The following is an 18,578-nucleotide window of genomic DNA, read 5'->3' as shown; positions in this document are numbered from 1 at the left end:
TTAAATAAATAGAACTTGTGCAGCATTGAGGTGAACATGAAGATTGATTAAGTTTCAGAGTCAGAGTTCTAGTAAGACATTGTTCTTTTTGTGTTAATGTGCTTTGTCTGGTAGATCAAGGTGACCACCTTTACAAATAAGGGAGTAGAGGAGTCTGTCAGAGATCAGAATTTTCTAATAGCCTTTTTTGGAGAATTGTATTCTGCATCAATATTTTTGGGATAACTACTGCTTCTTGGACTATTTCTGAAATTTTGTAAGCATGTAGCTGATCACTAGAGAAGATAGTGCTGGATTAATAGACTGTTATCTTGATCCATTGAGGAGATTTGTGGGTTTCCACCTCTTTTGAAAGCTCATTCAGTCTTTCTGTTTACTGTTTTTTGCATGCACATATTGCTATAGTTAACTCATAGGCATTTCCCCCCTTATTGTTATGTATAAAGGTAATGAAGTTTAATTGTACTAACTACTACAAGTTAAAGAAGTTTGGGCCTAAGTTCTTGCACACATGTTAAATTGTCTGTCACCATATCAGACTGCTGGAAGAAGGGTGGAACTTTTCGCACAACAGAATTTTCTCCCATGGAAAAATGTTGTGTACATGGAAAGCCAGCATTTGTGAGAGAGCTTTGGTTAGAACCACTCTTCTTGATATCAACCATTGATTAGGACTATTCTCCCTGATATATTAACTGCAGTTAATTTTTTTTGGTATAAAACCCCAATTTTAAATATAAAAAATTAAATTTTATAAGTTCATCAGCTATTTTTTATCCCTTAGGTTCACTAGTGCAAGGGTATACATGGAATTTTGTGCTCTCTCTGTCTCTAAAACATAGCTATTGTTCATTTTCAGAAAAAGTGAAAGGAGGCGACTGCTTAAATTTGCTGATGTGTGATAACAAGAAGGGTTTTGTTTTATTTCTTTACATTCAGTTTATGATTGCTTTAATTTATATGCATTTTACCTAAGGCTCCAGCTGAGACTGTTCCGGAAGAAGACATTTATGCCATTGCAGAGTATAAGGTAGAAAAGATTGGCTGCTGCTGCCTCTTTTTTGTACATTACTAGAGAGCATTATTCGATATTTTAAATTGATTATCGGTCCCACAATCTTGCTTTCTTAAAGAAGAAATAAACTCTAACAAATACATCCCTTCACTTTTTTGGCATTTGAGAAAGTTAGACTGTTGATCTGGTATGACAGTCACCTAAAAGCATGGTTTGGAATGACTGGGGGTCTATTTTATTACACTTTTTGTAGGTGATGCCTAGGGATGCCAGCCCCCCCGCCCTCTCCCGGCTGGGTCCTGGGGTTCCCCTGGAATTACAGCTCATCTCCTGACTACAGAGATCAGTTCCCCTGCAGAAAATGGATGCTTTGGAGGGTGGATTCTAAAGAATTGTACCCCACTGAGGTCCTTGTCCTCCCCAAGCTTCATCCCCAAATTGCCAGGAATTTCCCAACCTCGATCTGGCAACTCTAGACTGAGAACAGCTTCTCTTAACCTCTTATGCATAGTTCGATATACTTAATGTAGTAAACAAAAACATTAGATTGGATCCTGGGGGTAAATATCCACTCATGGAAGGAATTTCCATCCACGGTGTAGACCAGTCTCATCTGCTCCCTCCTGCTGCAGCCCAAAATGATCCCTGAAATGCTGCTCCTGGGAGGGCAGGGAACCCCACTCCCATGAAGAGCATGGCAGATCATAAGCCTACAGTGGAAAGGAAAAATCAGTGAAAGCTGATCCTCCCCCCTTCCATTTGCAGAGATTTTCCATAGGATCTAACTCATTGGTAACGAATAAGTTTTTGTTTTGCATGTCAGTTCTCTTATTAAGCTGGGAACTTAGAAGACTACTATCCTATGCTTTATCAATAGTCCTTTCAGGCATCCCCATCCTAATTCCATGAAGAGCTGCAAAATGGCATGCGGAATGGCTCCTGTCACTGAGCATCCTGTGCAAAATATTTCGTGTTGCTAGGCTAGACATATTCAATTACATTGTAAAATGTTGAAACTACACATCAGACATTAAGGTCTGTTTGAGAGTGGAGATAGACCTGGAGTAGCCAAAACATCTTTAGGAGAGCATGAGATTGTCCTGCGTCTGTCCCTTTCCACACAGCCTGCTTCTGTGACTTGATGAGAAATTTGAGTGGTATTGCGTTAATGAGTCTTTAGGAAAGTTTTAAGAAAAACATGAAGACACAGCTCTGCCCTGTTGTTTGGGATGGAGCTGTCACTGATAATGGGTTGTATCCTGTGATCCGAGAGATGCAAGCTTAGCAGATCCTTCCCATGTTCCTTTCACCATAGCATTCCTTTCCAAACCCAGGAAAGTTTATTCCCATGGTTTTGGGACCTTTGTGGAGTACTAGTCACATGGGAGGGAGGTTGCAGTGAGGAGAAGGAAGAGGGGTGAGATTGCTCTCTGCCTTGTCCTCCAGCAAGGCTGCACTGATGCAAGAGACAGAAGGGGCAATTTCATTCCCTTCCCCCTCCTTACTACTGAAGGTATTAGACCATGCAGGTCCCATGACTCTGAGAATAAACTTTCTCCAGGTCAGAAAGGACTGTGGGCAATGTTCCTTCTAAGCTGCAGAGTCTTGTGAACAAAAATTCTGCTTTGTGAGCTACTGGCATTAAAATTGTGAGCTACTGCATAAATTATTGTGCTCTGCAGTCATCCTTCTTGAGCTAAGACAAAAATGTGTGATCTGGAAGCTAAAAATCTGTGAGCTAGATCATGCTAACTCAGCTTAGAGGGAAAACTGACAGCGAGCAGGGCTTTTTTTTTGTAGCAGGAACTCCTTTGCATATTAGCCCACATACCCCTGATGTAGCCAGTCCTCCTGGAGCTTACAGTAGGTCCTGTACTAAGAGCCCTGTAAGCTCTTGGAGGATTGGCTACATCAGGGGTATGTGGTCTGATATGCAAAGGAGTTCTTATTATTAAAAAAGCCCTGACTGCATGTGTGTGTGTGCGCGTGCAAGAAAGATATGTGACTGGCAGCATCTTCCACCGACAGATTATGGAATCCAGCTCAGTATCATGCCTCTGAACATGAAGGTTCAATTTAGATGGTCATTTTAAACCAAATTCACAAGTATTGTTTGTTCTAGGTTGTTTTTTAATGCTTTTCTTTAATTGTTAATAAACTATTGTATTAATAATCCCATTCTAAAGTGTAGATTGTCAGCATACTCTTAAGCAAGACCTTGCAATACAGTGAATCGCCCCTCCCGCAGTCTCCATGTACCCTGTGTGTGTATGAGAAAAGTTAAATTGTTACAGATGTTTTATGCATTAATTGTAGCTTTAGATCCCAGCGGAATAAAGGAGTAATGCTTGTTTTTGGTTTTTCATCATATAGACAAAGGAGGATGGTCAATATGAGGAGCAGAATAACCAGGTCTGTATTTCATACTGTATTTCTGCTTGATTCTTTTTATGGTTATCCTTACAACAGCCATGTAAGGTAGGCCAGCATTTTTATCCACTTGTTAACAGTGGTGGTAATAGGCTGAATAATTTATTCTAGCTTTAGATCCCAGCAGAACAAAAAAGTAATACTTGTTTGTTCGGTTTTTCATCATATAGATGACGGAAGATGGACAGTATGAGGAGCCGAATATCCAGGTCTGTATTTCATACTGAAATATTTGTGTTTGATTCTTTTTATGGGTATCCTTACAACAGCCATGTAAGGTAGGCCAGCATTTTTATCCCCTCGTTAACAATGAGGGTAACAGGCTGAAATGGAGAGAGGAGTGTCTGATAGTGCATTTCCAAGCAGAATCGATGGGATTAGAAGGGAGTAATTTAGGATTGCACAGAACAGGAGTTATCATTTGAACCTCTCAGATTATGGTTCATTTGTTTAGCCATACACTGTTTATATGGTGTAATATCATCAGAGCATATTATATACCCAGTTTTTTAGTATATAAAAAACTATGAAGTGGCAAAAGCTGAGTTGTTCTGTGTGGAAAATGATGATTGTATAATTATAGTGTTTGTTGAAGTGAATTAGGTTATCAGTTTAGGAGGCGTAGAAGCATATTTCATGCCAGTATCCAAAATAAGTCTGGCGACAACAGGTGGGTCAAAGTAGCTTATTAATGGCTGCTGATGTAAGGATTAGTTTCTGTCCTGAGTACTTTGAAAGTTGTCATTAGGATAGAGTGGTCCATTGTATCAAAGGTTGCTGACAGACTGAGGACTGCGTACAGACTTTTGGTTAAAGGAGAACTAAAAAATTGTAGTGGTAAATAACTATGACAGCTTTCAATTTTGTAAGGAAAGTTATTGAAACATAATGGATATTTACTAGAGAAACACAGTGTTAGCTGCTGTCATAGCTTAAATCAGCAGTGGGATTTAAATATGTGCAAAATCTATAACAATAATTTCTTTTGATAAATTTAGCGATTAACTAATAGAGGAGTTCTTAATTAATAATGCTGAAACTGCCAGTGAAGTACACAGTGTTTGGTGAAGTATTTTCTCTCCTGTTGAAATCTTGTGATTTTAGAAAAAAACAAATCTCTGCTGGTTTCCTAATTGATTTTCTTATTCACTGGTCACATAACAACCATAAGCTAATATATGTTTACTTTCTTGATACAACTTTGGCCACAGTTATTATTTCTTTAGTATATTTTTAGTGTATTTTGCCCTTCCTTTGAGGAGCATCTCTGCAAAACTGCTTCTGCCATGGGCATGGCCAATCACAGCACAGCTGCTATAGAGGCTGGGATCAATCACAAGCATCCTTATGTGATGCGCAAATGTGATGCTTCCTGGTCTCTTCTGAAGCATCTCTTGCTGCTCCAGTGAGCTGGAGGGAAGCTGGTATTGGCACTTTCCCTTGGGAAAGAGAAGTCTTGGGAGAGAAGGAAGAGGGCACCAGAGTCCTCTTCAGCACTATTTTGGGGAACATTGTCCTAGATACTCATATTGCTGTTCAGAGATGCCCCTGCCATTGCAGCAGGTGGCCATTGGAAACTTTGCCACATGGCTAGATTTGCCCTAAACCACTTCAGGGTGCCTGTTTTCAGTTTAGGAGTATAGATCCAGTATAGACAATGGGTTGTATCCAGCTCAGCATTTTCTCAGATGCCACCTACAGAATGTGAATTTTGTGCCTCCCTCCCTCCTGCAGTGGCCCCAAATCCTGCTTCTGTGTGAGGAACAGGATTTCAAGAGGTGATTTTGGTTACTAAAGGATTGTGGAGTTATAAAAGCCGCACTTTGTGCCTGGAAGTCCTTGCACGTATGAAAGCACAGGACTGAACTCAGTGGGATGTAAACAGCCTTTTTGCAGCTTTATAACCCAGGACTTTTATCTGCATGCCTGAGTTAACATTTAAGGCAAAGTAGTACTGCTTCATATATGATAGCTTTACCTCATGAAGGGGCCATTTGATAGAGATGTTTTACTCTCCAGTGCTGTGTGTTCAGATTTAACTATGGAGTCACAGTCGCATCAATCTCTTGTCCACCCGTTCTAATTCCACATTGTCTCCTTTCACTTCTGTGCATCAGCTATTGTGCTTTGAAGAACAAAGTCTTTAACTGTAACATAAAGCGCACACATTAGTCATTTGTCATGTTCTAAGATAGGGTGTCTCAGTAAATTCAGCGCTATTATAAATCTTACAACTTTTTAACTGGAGGTGCATCTTGTTTAATACATTACTGAAGTGGATTTATTACAGTGATTAATATGTTGATACTTTTAAAATGTACTGAAACTTCACCAGGATTTGAATCACTACATTGTTTTGGCCTGCTTTAATACATTTTACCTTTTATGTAATTTAAATCAGTTAGACATAAAACTCTGTAATTGAGGAATGACTTAACTGACACAACTTTTAAAAGTACCTTTTAATCACATTCTTGGAACCTGTGTCTCTCTGGCTTATGTGTTAACTTGCTTTTCCTGTCGTCCTATTCTCAAACAAACAAGGGAGAAAGCTCTTTTCCATGGTCTGATTAGTGGACAGACAAAGCTTACTGAGGTATAGGGAACATAACTTTTGACTCACTCTTGTGCTGTTTGCATATGAAGTTGTCTTTAGTTTATTTATTCAAATATTTTTAGCACATCTTTTTCACAGGAGGGACCTGAAGCATCTTGTAAAAAAATTACAAATTACAAAAATACAGACAAATCTGAGCTAGTCTGAGTCTATTAAGGAGAGCCAGTTTGGTGTAGTGGTTAAGTGTGCAGACTCTTATTTGGGAGAACCGGGTTTGATTCCTGCTAGCATGGCCTTGGGTCAGCCATAGCTCTGGCAGGGGTTGTCCTTGAAAGGGCAGCTGCTGTGAGAGCCCTCTCCAGCCCCACCCACCTCACAGGGTGTCTGTTGTGGGGGAGGAAAGTAAAGGAGATTGTGAGCCGCTCTGAGACTTTTCGGAGTGGAGGGCGGGATATAAATCCAATATCATCTTCTTCTTAAGTTGACTGCTGTAGATTCAAGGCTTCGACCTCTGGGCTAGGAGCCAAGGGCCAAGACTGTTAGTCTCTTGCTGAAGGGCTTGTATCTCTGGGCCTGGAGAGGCTAAATACCTGCAATTGGGGATGCATCTTCTGTTCCTTTCTCCTATCATATCATGAATTTCATCCTGACCTGAGTTCTAGAGAGTTTCAAAGAACCCCATTAGAGAGGACAGGCTTATTCTCTGCACAGAACCACTGTTAGATAATTGTATGAAAATTAAGACCTTCAGTATGACTTCCCATGATGTTACATGCAGTTCAGAAAGAAGAGCGTATAATTTGAAATGGTTATTCATCTTTTAGAGCAAATTGTTCTTCTGAGTATCTGAACAGAGTCCTGGTTGACTTTATTCAGAAAGGACTACCCAGAATATTTGCATGGAGTTTATTATTTTAATGTTTACTGAATAGATGTTTTTTGGAGGATGGGATGGGTTCTGCCATTGGAAGGAATGTTGATTGGTGCTGTGTTCCTCTCTGCTCCTGCTCTCTCTGCAGTGTAAATCCCTGGTGTCAAAGGACTTGTATACATTAATAGCCACATGGGTTGACAGGTTTCATTGGAAAGGGAGAAAAGGAATGAAATTGCCCTCCTGTCACAGAAGATCTACTGCTGGAAGAAGGCAGGAAAGGCAGTTTCTACCCCTTCCTGCCTCAGACTGTTCATCCTGCATGGCTCTTAATCCACATGGGCCCCATGATACCAGCAATTTCTTAGTGGTAGTTAAGATCCAATCCAACATTACGTTTTCTCTTTGTCCTATATATTCATAGTGAGTTTTGTTTTAATCTGGTTAATCTGTAGTGATGACCTTGCTTGTTCTGTCCTGTTCTGTAATATTTTAAATGTGCAGTTATGGTTGTTTTCCTCTTTCAGGCAAAAAGCAGCATTTTAAAAAGAGTGTTTGGTTTCTTACGCAGACCATCAAAGAAGAAAGGTATGTCATTGTCAGGAGACTGGCTTGCCTAGAAGTCTCTTGACTTTTCAGAAACATTGGTTGAGGCTTGGGCCTACAGAATTATAGCAGCTTTTCTCTCTCTAGGAATCTGAGATCATACTGACTGTATTTTCAGAGAGCAAGATAAGGAGAGATGGGAGTCTGACACAGGTGTCAATGAAGTCACGAAGCCTAGAGGTTTCAAGGTCAATAAACCAGGAGGGAATTTTGCCTGCACATTCCATCTTGTTATTGTGAAGACCTTGGGATGAGGAAAGGTGGCTTGCTTAACTGGGCCTATGTACAGCTGCTAAGTATCTGGTCTCATGCTGACAATGCACTAGATTGGTTAGGATCCCCCATTAGCAACATAACTGATTGGTTAAGGTCACCTGGCTAGCAACACATTTGATTGGTCAACTAGAATCGTGCCATCACGGACAGTTTGGCATAAACAAAAATCCTTCATTCTAGTCTCTGTCCTTTGTCTGAACTGTATCTACTTTTGAGTCATCTCTTGACCAGGTGGGCCTACAGCCAGAATACTTCCCTTGGACTTTGAAACTCTGTTTGGACTCAGTTGGGTCCAGTAACATTTGGATTAGAGAACTAATGCTTGTAGAAGAAGAAGAGTTGGTTTTATACCCTGCTTTTCTATTACCTGAATGAGCCTCAAAGTGGCTTACAATCAGCTTCCCTTTCTTTCCCAACAACAGACACTCTGTGATGTAGGTGGGGTTAGAGAGTTGAGAAAGAACTGTGACTGACCCATACCCAAAGTCACCCAGCTGGCTTCATGTGGAGGAGTGGCTTAGGGTTAGATATTTAACTTTTATTATTTTATTCTTGCTGATCACTGCTCTTATATTGTATATCACTGCATGTTTCTTTAATGAACCTTATTAATTATATTTTATGGTGTTCTTGAGTTTCGGAGCTTCAGTCTGAATCCAGAACTTTAGTCCTATTGGGTACACCTATCAGAGTAAATGTCTTTGGGAACTCAATTTGCAAGAGTCCTACCTTACAGGACTGTCTTCTTGATTTAGACCCCAAAGGGCTGGAGCCTCTGTCCTTTGGACTTTGGTTGGTGGCTTAGTAAAGGGGACTGGTGATAGTACATTACCCCTGAGGTTATGAGAATTTACTCCCCAGCCTTTTGGTGTTTGTGCCTAACTTGTCACCTTTAAAGAATAACTTCTGATGGTTGTTTTTTTCTGTTTCAAGTATACCTTTTTACAAGATAAGCATGCAGTGCTACAGATATAATCAACTGTCTGCATTGTATCATTAAATTAGGATGAGCAGATATTATTGAGGAACCTGAGAGTTGCCATACTGTGTCAAGTTCTATCTAACTCAACTTTCTGTTCTGCCAGCAATAGAGAACCAGACAAGATGGGAAAGTTAAGAAGTAGGTTGCCAGTAACCATCCTCCTTGCTGTTGCAGCCCCTTCCTTGTGCTCTTCCAGAGAACCTCTCCTGGGGACCAGAGAAGCCTCTGGAACAGGGAGTTGCCAACCTTTTCTTAAATGAGAGGTTCTTCTGAATAATGAGAAATACCCAATTTTCTCTTTTTCTGTATATCTCTTTGTATTATACAAACTGTGCTTTAATGTATTTAATAAACTGATCAGCACAACAGCATGCTTAAACCTGAATTTTATTAAAATGTCAGCTCCCAGTTACACCAGGTGTGTTTTGGCGTTATCAGAATTGTGTTTTCAGTATCAAATTTACAGTCTTAAATCCATAAGACATCAAACAATAAAAGGAATTATGATGTTGCATTACAACATGCAAAGAAATAGTTTTATATCCATAATTCGTCAAATAGTGTTAAAAGGAAATATGACATTATATTACAACATGCATAGAAATATTATAATAAAAATGCAGACTGCTTTGTGTATAAATAGGGCAATAACATAAAACATCTTACTAGCTATATGAAGCTGGTTTAAAAGAGATGATAGTGTAGGAAATGGCAGGACAAATTTATGTCACCTCTCAATCATTGTTTCTCCAAGCTAAAGAGCCCTAATCTCTATAACCTTTCTTCATAGGGAAGGTGTTCCATCCCCTTAATCATTTTAGTTGCCCTTTTCTACACCTTTTCCAATGCTGTATCTTTTTTGAGATGTGGTGACCAGAATTGTATGCAGTATTCCAAATGAGGACACACAATAGATATATACAAAGGCATTATAATACTGGCTGATTTGTTTTCAGTCCCTTTTAAAAATTGCAGTTGCACACTTAGCTGACATTTTCAGTGAGTTATCTACCATGACTCCCAGATTTCTCTCTTGGTCGGTTACTGGCAGTTCTGACCCCATCAATGTATATTTATAGTTAGGATTTTTGGCTCCAATGTGCATTACTGTTCATTTGCCCATGCTGAACCACATTTGCCATGTTGATGCCCACTTGCTCTGTCTCGACAGATCCCTTTGGAGCACCTCACAATCCTCCCTGGTTCTTACCACCCTGAACAATTTACTGTCACTGACAAGCTTAGCCACTTCACTGCTTACTTTCAACTCCAAATCATTAAGCACTGGGCCTAGTACTGAGCCCTGCAGCACCCCACTGCTTGTTACTTTGCATTGTGAAAACTGCCCATTTATACTCACTCTCTGCTTTCTGTTAATTAATTAGTTTTTAATTCACAAGAGGGCCTGTCCTTTTATCCCATGACTGCTGAGTCTACTTGGGAGCCTTTGATGGCCCCCAATGTCAACTTTTTGTGGGTCACAGAAGGCTGCTGAGGGGAAAGAGAGCAAGATAGGAAAGATTTCCAAGAGCCGTCTACTTGTTTTTAGGAACAAAGTTACAACCATATCCAGACATCATGGCTTGGATTCTAAATTGCGTGTTCACTTGTGCACCGCATCACCCCTTCCTATGGTCATGACAGACCTCCATTACAGAGCATATTACTCCAGTGTAAGCTATTCTCAAGTAAGATTAATGTCTTTCAAGGAGCAAAAAAATCCCCAGTGCTAGAGGAATATGGGCCACAACAGATGTATGTAATGGATGAGGAGGGGTGCAAGCAAAATTAGCTTAAGATCCAAGCCATTATTTTTTGTCCTGATATTGTTCAAACACATGCACTTGGATTTTGAATAATTTATTTTCCATTGTATACTTTTAAAAAAACACTTATTGGTGCATACTCGAACGTAATGAAACATAATTAAACCCCACTATTTTACAATAACAAAACACAATTTTTATCTCTCTCTGATGGCTTCAAAAACAATTGCTAATAATATCGATCAGTGGAGGAAAGATGCTTAGGCTGGGCTGTTTCTTACAGTTCTGTAGCTGTACGCTTTGTGCCTAGGCGGTACAGTTTTGATATTTACTTTGACTTGCTTGTAATCATATGCAGACATTCAAAATGAAAATTCAATAAGCTAATTTTCAAGCTTGGCTAATTATTTTTCAAGTAGATTATTCAGTGTCTTTTTAGCAAGTAATATTTTTTTCTGCAGCTTTACAAGACCATTGTATGTTACAGAAGAAAAAAGCTGAATTAGCCTGCTTGATTGGTGATTATCATTCAGGCCATAAAAATTCAGATGTTTAATTATATTCATGTACAACAGGTGCTTAGTAATAAATGAAATGACCAAAAAGGACTAATTAAATTAGCAACTTCTGATCTACTTTTTGAAGTATGAAAATGCTTATCATAAAATTATATTGTTTTAAAACTTGCTAATTTTTCCAGGCTGGGAAATGTCAAATCAATTATTTGCTTTTCCCTTCCTTTTGTCTGTTAAGATGCTTAGACTATATTGCTTATTGGACTATATCACTCTCTAAATTTCCTAAAGATGGCTCTTTTTATATATGACTTGTTTAATGCAGAAAAAAAATCTATCTACTTTCTAAATATTTTAAATGGAGAAAGTCGAGATGACATTTGTTCAAGTTAGAATCATGTGATCCTGGACATTAGCTTGAGAGACAGAATCTACAAAGTAATCTAGACCCCTGACTGGCCTCTGTTATGTCATGCTGGGTCAAGTTTTATGGGTATCATTATCCTATTGACTTTGATGATATCATAATTGAGCACAGAATTTGACCCAAGCATAGTTAATTCATCTGTAAAACATTGGCAACACTCAACTACCTCACCTGGATTCAATTTTCTTTCATAATCTATGACAGCTAGGGCAATAGAGCATTGATCGGATCATTTTCATGTTTTGGAATGATAATTCTGAAGGAGCTCAGTTCCTCCATGACATCAGACTACAGAAACCTAAGTAATCCAAATTGGATAGCTTAAGACCACCCCTCCCCCAGGTTAACACACCACACAGGAATTCAAGCAAACAGGTGACCACTTTGGGTATGGGAAAGTGAGGGAGACTACTTGGCTTCTCTGGGTATGAAACTTGAGGGGAACCCTGCAAGGGTCAAGAGGATAACATAGAGGGTCTAATAAATAACAAGCAACCTATTTCTCTCTATCTCTCTCATATATCTATATATATCTGTATATATACCTATGTATTTGGACTGATGAATCCCAATTTCTATTGGAATATCTGACATGGAGACTCACAGTTTTTACTGGCAGTAAGATCTAGGTATATGAAATCACTTCTGCAGTATACAGATTCCACTGCGGTGAAAGTTTGGAAGTCTGAATTGCTTGGTAATTTTGAAACCACAGCTTCCATTTGATTATATCATGTGGCTGTTATATTTATGGGGAGGGCAGAACTATAAACCTGCATCTTTATGTGAAGGACTGACTTCATTGCTTTTCCCGTATTATTTGAGCAAAGCCTTTTCATCCCCTTAGGCCATTTGGGTTTATAGCATCTTTACCATGTTCATATGGAACAATTCAGAATCACAAAATGGATATGGAAGTGAATGGCCCTATAAAACTTTGGAAGGTGAGAGCACTACCTTAGTACCATGTGTTTTTAAGGCCTTCACAACATGAACGGATTTTATTCTCATGTAATGTGTTCTAATACAAAACGTATTATTTTCTAATGTGGATTTCTTGCCATTCTCATTCCTGCCCAGGTTTTGATTTACAAAATTAGGAATAACATTAAACAACTAACAATAATAAACGTAGGTAAACATTTGAGCTGTGCATCATTTTCTGCAGCAGTATGAGAGGCAGAACACTTGCTGACTTCTGCTTTTAAACAAGCAGCCTGAAGCAGTTTCTCCTTAGTATTCATTGTGGATGTACACTTATGAATGAATCCACATGGTTTCAAGCAGTGTTGTTTTTTCTGATAAATTTTACAGAAATGTATTGGATAACTTGTTCAAAGCAAGTCATTCAACAGCTGTTTTATTCATTCCTGAGACTGGCTAACTCTTGCCCCTGTCTTGGCTACTAACAACCGCTTTGTTAACTGCGAGACTATACCAGGGGTGGCCAAACTTGCGTAATGTAAGAGCCACATAGAAAAACGTCAGATGTTTGAGAGCCACAAGACATGAAAATGAGACGTTTGAGAGCTGTAAGACATAAACATCAGATGTTTGAAAGTAGGAAGGAAGGAAGGCAAATAGATGGAGGGAGGTAGAGGTAGAAAGAAAGCAACTTTAACTTTAAATGTATTCTCCAAGCCAGCTGGCTTGGCTTGGAGAGATGATTTAAAGAGAGAAATGCCTTCTCCAAGTTGGCAAATGGAGTGGTGAGGACTTCAAGAACCACACAATATGTGTCAGAGGGCCACATGTGGCTCCTGAGCCACAGTTTAGCCACCCCTGGGCTAGACCCTGTGCATTCGTATTGTAAGGAGGAGGAAATACAACATGGTAAAAAAAACAATCAGTAACTAGCTCTTGACAGTTCACTGCAGATTTCTTACTTTGATCTGCACTCTCATCACCTCCAGGTTAAATAGAAAACATCAGGGGAATAACTCCCCTCCCCCATGGAATCACTGTGGGTGGAGATACCAGGCTGTAAGGATTACTTAAAGGTGGGAGTGTATTCTTGCCTGCCTAATCAAAATCAAGTCTAAAAGAATACCCGAGTCCCAAGTCAAGGAATCATTAAGGTATCATTCAAAAAGCAGAAAGTTTACCCAAATGAGATGAAGAGAGTGGAGTACAGGTTTTGGCAAAACAGATGATAGTAAGACAAGCAAAAAGAGAATCTAAGGAACAGATTGTATTTCTTCAAATATATCAGGAATAGGAAATCGTCCTTATGCGGTTTTTTTTGTTTGCATTGTTTTCCAATTATGTAAGCCTAGTTCTATTGCATTGTTGTTTGAGTGTCTTATGCTGTTTGATAGGATTGTTTTTTACATTTTGTAATTCACCTTGAGTCTTAGTGAGAAAGGTGGGGTATAAATTAAGTGAATATTGAGAAAGGTGGGGTATAAATTAAGTGAATATATAAATAAATACATTTTAGTAGTTTATTGGAGGGGTTTGGGGGGGGAGGGGCTTGGATCAGTTGTCATTTGTTTTATAACTTGGATTTCAAATGTATTGTAAACTTCCTTGAGTGCATAGTGCAGAGAGGCAGCATGTAGATATTTCTGATAAATAGTTTTTAAAAATGGAAGTTAACTTGTAAAATGATGCAAGTTTCCTTTAGTGAGGTGCCTGATAACCTTGTTTTGTGTGTAAGAGAATTCTGTTGCATTTACAGAGCACAGGGGAGAAAGAAAATACTCTTTCACATCTGATGGCATATGGCAGAAATTATCCAAACACAAAAACCAGGGATATGATTATCCTAACATCTGAAACTGACTTTACTACTAGACACATTGGTGAATTTCATTGGTGAATTTGATGAAGGGAGTGACCTTCCGCTTTGCAGACCAAAACTCCTTCCCCAGGGAGTTTCTGACTTCACACCAGTAATAAGAATCCATAACTAAGTAATGAGGGCAGATGGACTGGGCTTTTAACTTACAGGGAAAGTGCTGATGGGCCAGGATTGTTGAGGGCTGCTGGCAGCCAGGAGCAGAGTCAAATTCAGTAGCTGAGCCTGTTCTGCAGGAGCCACTCAGCTCAAACTTGTCAGGCAATACCAACAGTGCGTGTCAGTTCAAACAGTGCCATTTCCGTTTGCATTGGTGATGACTGAGTCACTTGTTGACCGGGCCTGAGCTGAGTGACCTCCGCGTAGCTGGCCTGTAGTGCCACAGGAGCCACTTGGCCTGTCTTACTCTTATCTTCTCATTCCAGTTCTGATGAAGTACCATCATGGAGGGAAGACTGAGAACCCTGGTAGAATCCAAAACCAAAGTGTGTTAAAGAAAAATATCCTGCATCAACATAGGGAGTAGTTCATAGTAGTTCAAAATAGGTCATCTGACCTCTAGTAACGAATAGGCAAGTTAACTCGCCTTGTTATTCAGCAGCTTATCATAAACCCAGAACTTGTGGTGGGAGAGAAACAAAACAGCCTCTTCTGTAGCTCTCAGCAGGGTCTTAATTGCCACCCAGCTTTTGAGAAACAACAATAGAAGCTTGTTCTATTCCCAGGAGCCTTAAACCTCATTGGGTTCAGACTGAGCTTGACCTCTGAAATTGCCATTCCCTTTGGTTTTTGCTGCCTTATTCTGTTCTTTCCCATCTGTTAAGAGCCCTAGGGACATTGCTTTTTATCTGATGCTGCAAAAATGTTACTCTTCTCCAGGAAAGGGCTTGACAGAGGTGCTGCTCTCCAATCCACAGACTGTTTCTGCCAGCTGAAAAGTGTTGCCAGCCCCCCCCCTGCCCCCAGTTTCTGTTAAGCGCTATTGGCATGTATCAGCCAGCAATAATTTCAGGATATGATTATTATAATTTACGATGTGTGTAGGCAAAGGATGCAATGTGCAGATTTGCATCAGGCTTGGTATCCTCCCACGGGGGTGGAGGGGGGGATGGAATCTGTATCTTTACTCTCTGTAAAGTGAGTAGGTTCATCAGGGTTCTGAACCACAGGACGTGAGGGCAGGTAAAATTTCCTTCTAATGCCATAATATGGAGTAGGAGTAGCGTTTTATTCTTACCTTTTATGGGTCTGGAAATGGTTGGTTATAAATGTTAAAATAATTACTATGTGTGATAGCAAAGCAGAAGGCTTTGTTCATAGAATCGTAGGGGCCATACAGGCCATCTAGTCCAACCTCCTGCTCAACCCCCTGCTCGCTATATGGCAATATTTCATTGTATTCAAAGAAGTTTGGTAACCAAACAAGATTGGGTCTGTTGTTACCTGCTGTCCCAGAAAGGTAGTACAGGAGATTCAAAAGAAGGGGAAGAGTGAATGCAGAAATCCACACAAGAAAGGAGACAATAGTAATAGTTGTACAAAGAGAAACAAGGTTGTGTGAATTCCAGGAACACAGATGGATTAGTGGATATGGACAGAAAATCAGTAATAAAGTAAACAAATACCCAGATCCTATCTAGGAAGATGAGAAAAGAAAAAAAAAATCAGGTATAGAAATCCCTGCAGCAATCATAGGGCAGTGTGAATATCCACTGTGTTTGTTCATCTTTTCCCATCCCTACTGTATAGCTTTTGTAACTCCATCTTTGTTACAGGCTGGTTGGTACTTGACCTTTAGTTGCCTTGAGGTCTGTGAGGAGATTACTGTCATATCACTCCCAAGAGAATATTCTTCTCTCTCATACTTGTTAGCAGCTCTTATCTAGGAAGTTAATTTATTTTCCTTCACTACTAGATGCCAGGTGTGAGACGGCCTGGCTCATCCTAGTGTTTGGGAGAGCTTGATTAATGATATTTTGAGTCATTGCCAGCAATTAGGATATAAGATGCTTAGTTTTAGATATGCATTTCGTCCCGAGGTCTAGCTAAGCTTCGCTGTGTGTATGTGTGCTCGAGACCCAGCAGATGGGAGGTTAGCTTGCTATTTCTGTAATCTTGATCATTGCTTATTAAAATCTCCTTGTAAGCAAGCTTGTATCTCGCATATAATTTGCTTGGGATTTCTGTGAATCTTGAGCTTCTGGCCAGAACCCCAAACACCCTACTAGTTATGGATATGCCACAATGTTCCAAACATAGACCACATTGCTTCACAGCACAGAACTCATTGATTTTCAATACACACTACTCTGGCCAACTAGTTCATCTGCAAGAAATTCTGCCAAGCAGACAATATCTGTTTAAGCACAAATCCATGATTCACCATAGTGGGCCATCATATCCTTACAAGGAGAATGGATGACCTCCTGCCAAAACTAAATAGATTAGAATTCCTGTTGATGAAAGAGTGGGTGTTTGCCATGTATTATGTGCCACAGTAAAGGAAGGGGTATTAACTGATGCTGTGTTCCTATTTGGTTGCTGGACAATGCAAAAGATACTTAGGAAAAGCAGCAGGATGCAAGGGAGATGATTGGGATGTTATCTTCTAAAAATCCCTGGACCAAGGGAGGCCAAACTGAAAACGAGGGAACAGGCCTTCTCAATAATGGCTCCCCACTGGTGGAATCAACTGCCAGAAGAGGTGCGAGCCCCGCGGGACTTTAATCAGTTCCGCAGGGCTTGCAAAACTGTCCTTTTTCAACTGGCCTATAAGATGGAATCCTGAAAGTGACATCTAACCATCTGGATATATATATATATTGTACTGTAGCACCTTTTAATTTGTAGTGGTTTTAATTAATTTATTCATCTAATGTGTTTTAATTGTATCTTATTGTATAATTGTATTTTGTAATCATGGTACACTCCATGTCTTGTGAGCCGCCCTGAACCTGCCTCGGTGGGGAGGACGGGATATAAATAAAAGATTATTATTATTATTATTACCAACTTGGATTCAGTGGTGATAGACAATATTGCTGACACTTTATGTGAATCAACGCTTAAACTATTCCACAGTGTATACTGCAGAACATACAATGTAATAGAGAACCCCAGAACAATCAAAGCTGTGTTTCCAGTATCTTCACTACTGCAAGGTCTGAATTTTGGGTTCCTTGGAAGAAGCAGCAGAGCCCCGTGGCATAGAGTGGTAAAGCTGCAGTACTGCAGCCGGAGCCCTCTGCTCACAATCTGAGTTTGATCCCAGTGGAAGCTGGTTTAGGTAGCTGGCTCCAGGTTGACTCAGCCTTCCATCCTGAGGTTGGTGAAATGAGTACCCAGCTTGCTGTGGGAAAAGTGTAGATGACTGGGGAAGGAAATGGCAAACCACTCCTTTAAAAAAGTCTGCTGTGAAAATATTGTGAAAGCAACATCACCCCAGAGTCGAAAACGACTGGTGCTTGCACAGGAGACCACCTTTTTTTTATGAAGAAGAAGCAGCAGCATGCATGGTTTCTTATATTACACCATGGCAAAAAGACATATCTTTACAATGGCATAAAGCAAATCTAGATCAGCTGATAGGAGTCTCTTTCTTTGTAAACAAGAATGGAGATGCCAGTGGATTAGCTGTTGGATAGACAACAGTGTATCCTGCAACTCTTTAATTTGACTAGTGATCGTGAGAGATTGCGGTAGTATATGCCGTTGTCTCCAAACCTAGCTACATGTTCATTTGTTTCAATACTGTATTAAAGTCTAAGAGGTATCATGTGGACTTCAGCGGTTGGCCTTTCTGACCAGTATCCAAGCATTGCTGATTAGTGTCCCATCCCTGGGGTGCCTGTACCTGAGTTGTGAGGGATTTATTTATTTAAAATATTGGTTCCATTCTTTTTTAGTTCAAAGCAGCTTATGATATTAATAAAATACATGAAATAGATTACATAAAAAATTTAAAACCGCAATTTAGGACTGCTCTTATCAAATTCAGCTCTAAATAAAATCACATACACCCGCCTCCTGAAGATCAAAAGTGAGGGGGCCAGGTGCACCTCCTTGGGGGAGGGGGTTGTTTGATAATTGTGGGACTGCCAACAAACAGGATTCAGAGCCTTGCATCATTTTGCCATTTAATTTTTGCTACCTTTTGGCTCTGACTGCTTCTCAAGTATCCACTTGCATTTTTTGTTCCACAGACAGTGAAACAGAGTCCAGTACTACAAAAGACATGGCTATCAACACTAGCAAGGTTAGTCTCAGTTCTCTACTGCTGTCATCTGTTGTTGAAGTGCCCCAGACTGTCTCCAAGAACTTAAGTGATGTTCAG

Source organism: Heteronotia binoei, chromosome 1 (genome assembly GCF_032191835.1).
Source record: "Heteronotia binoei isolate CCM8104 ecotype False Entrance Well chromosome 1, APGP_CSIRO_Hbin_v1, whole genome shotgun sequence".
Taxonomy (NCBI): Eukaryota; Metazoa; Chordata; class Lepidosauria; order Squamata; family Gekkonidae; genus Heteronotia; species Heteronotia binoei.
The sequence above is the reverse complement of the archived record's forward strand: the minus strand, read 5'-3'. Positions refer to the sequence as shown.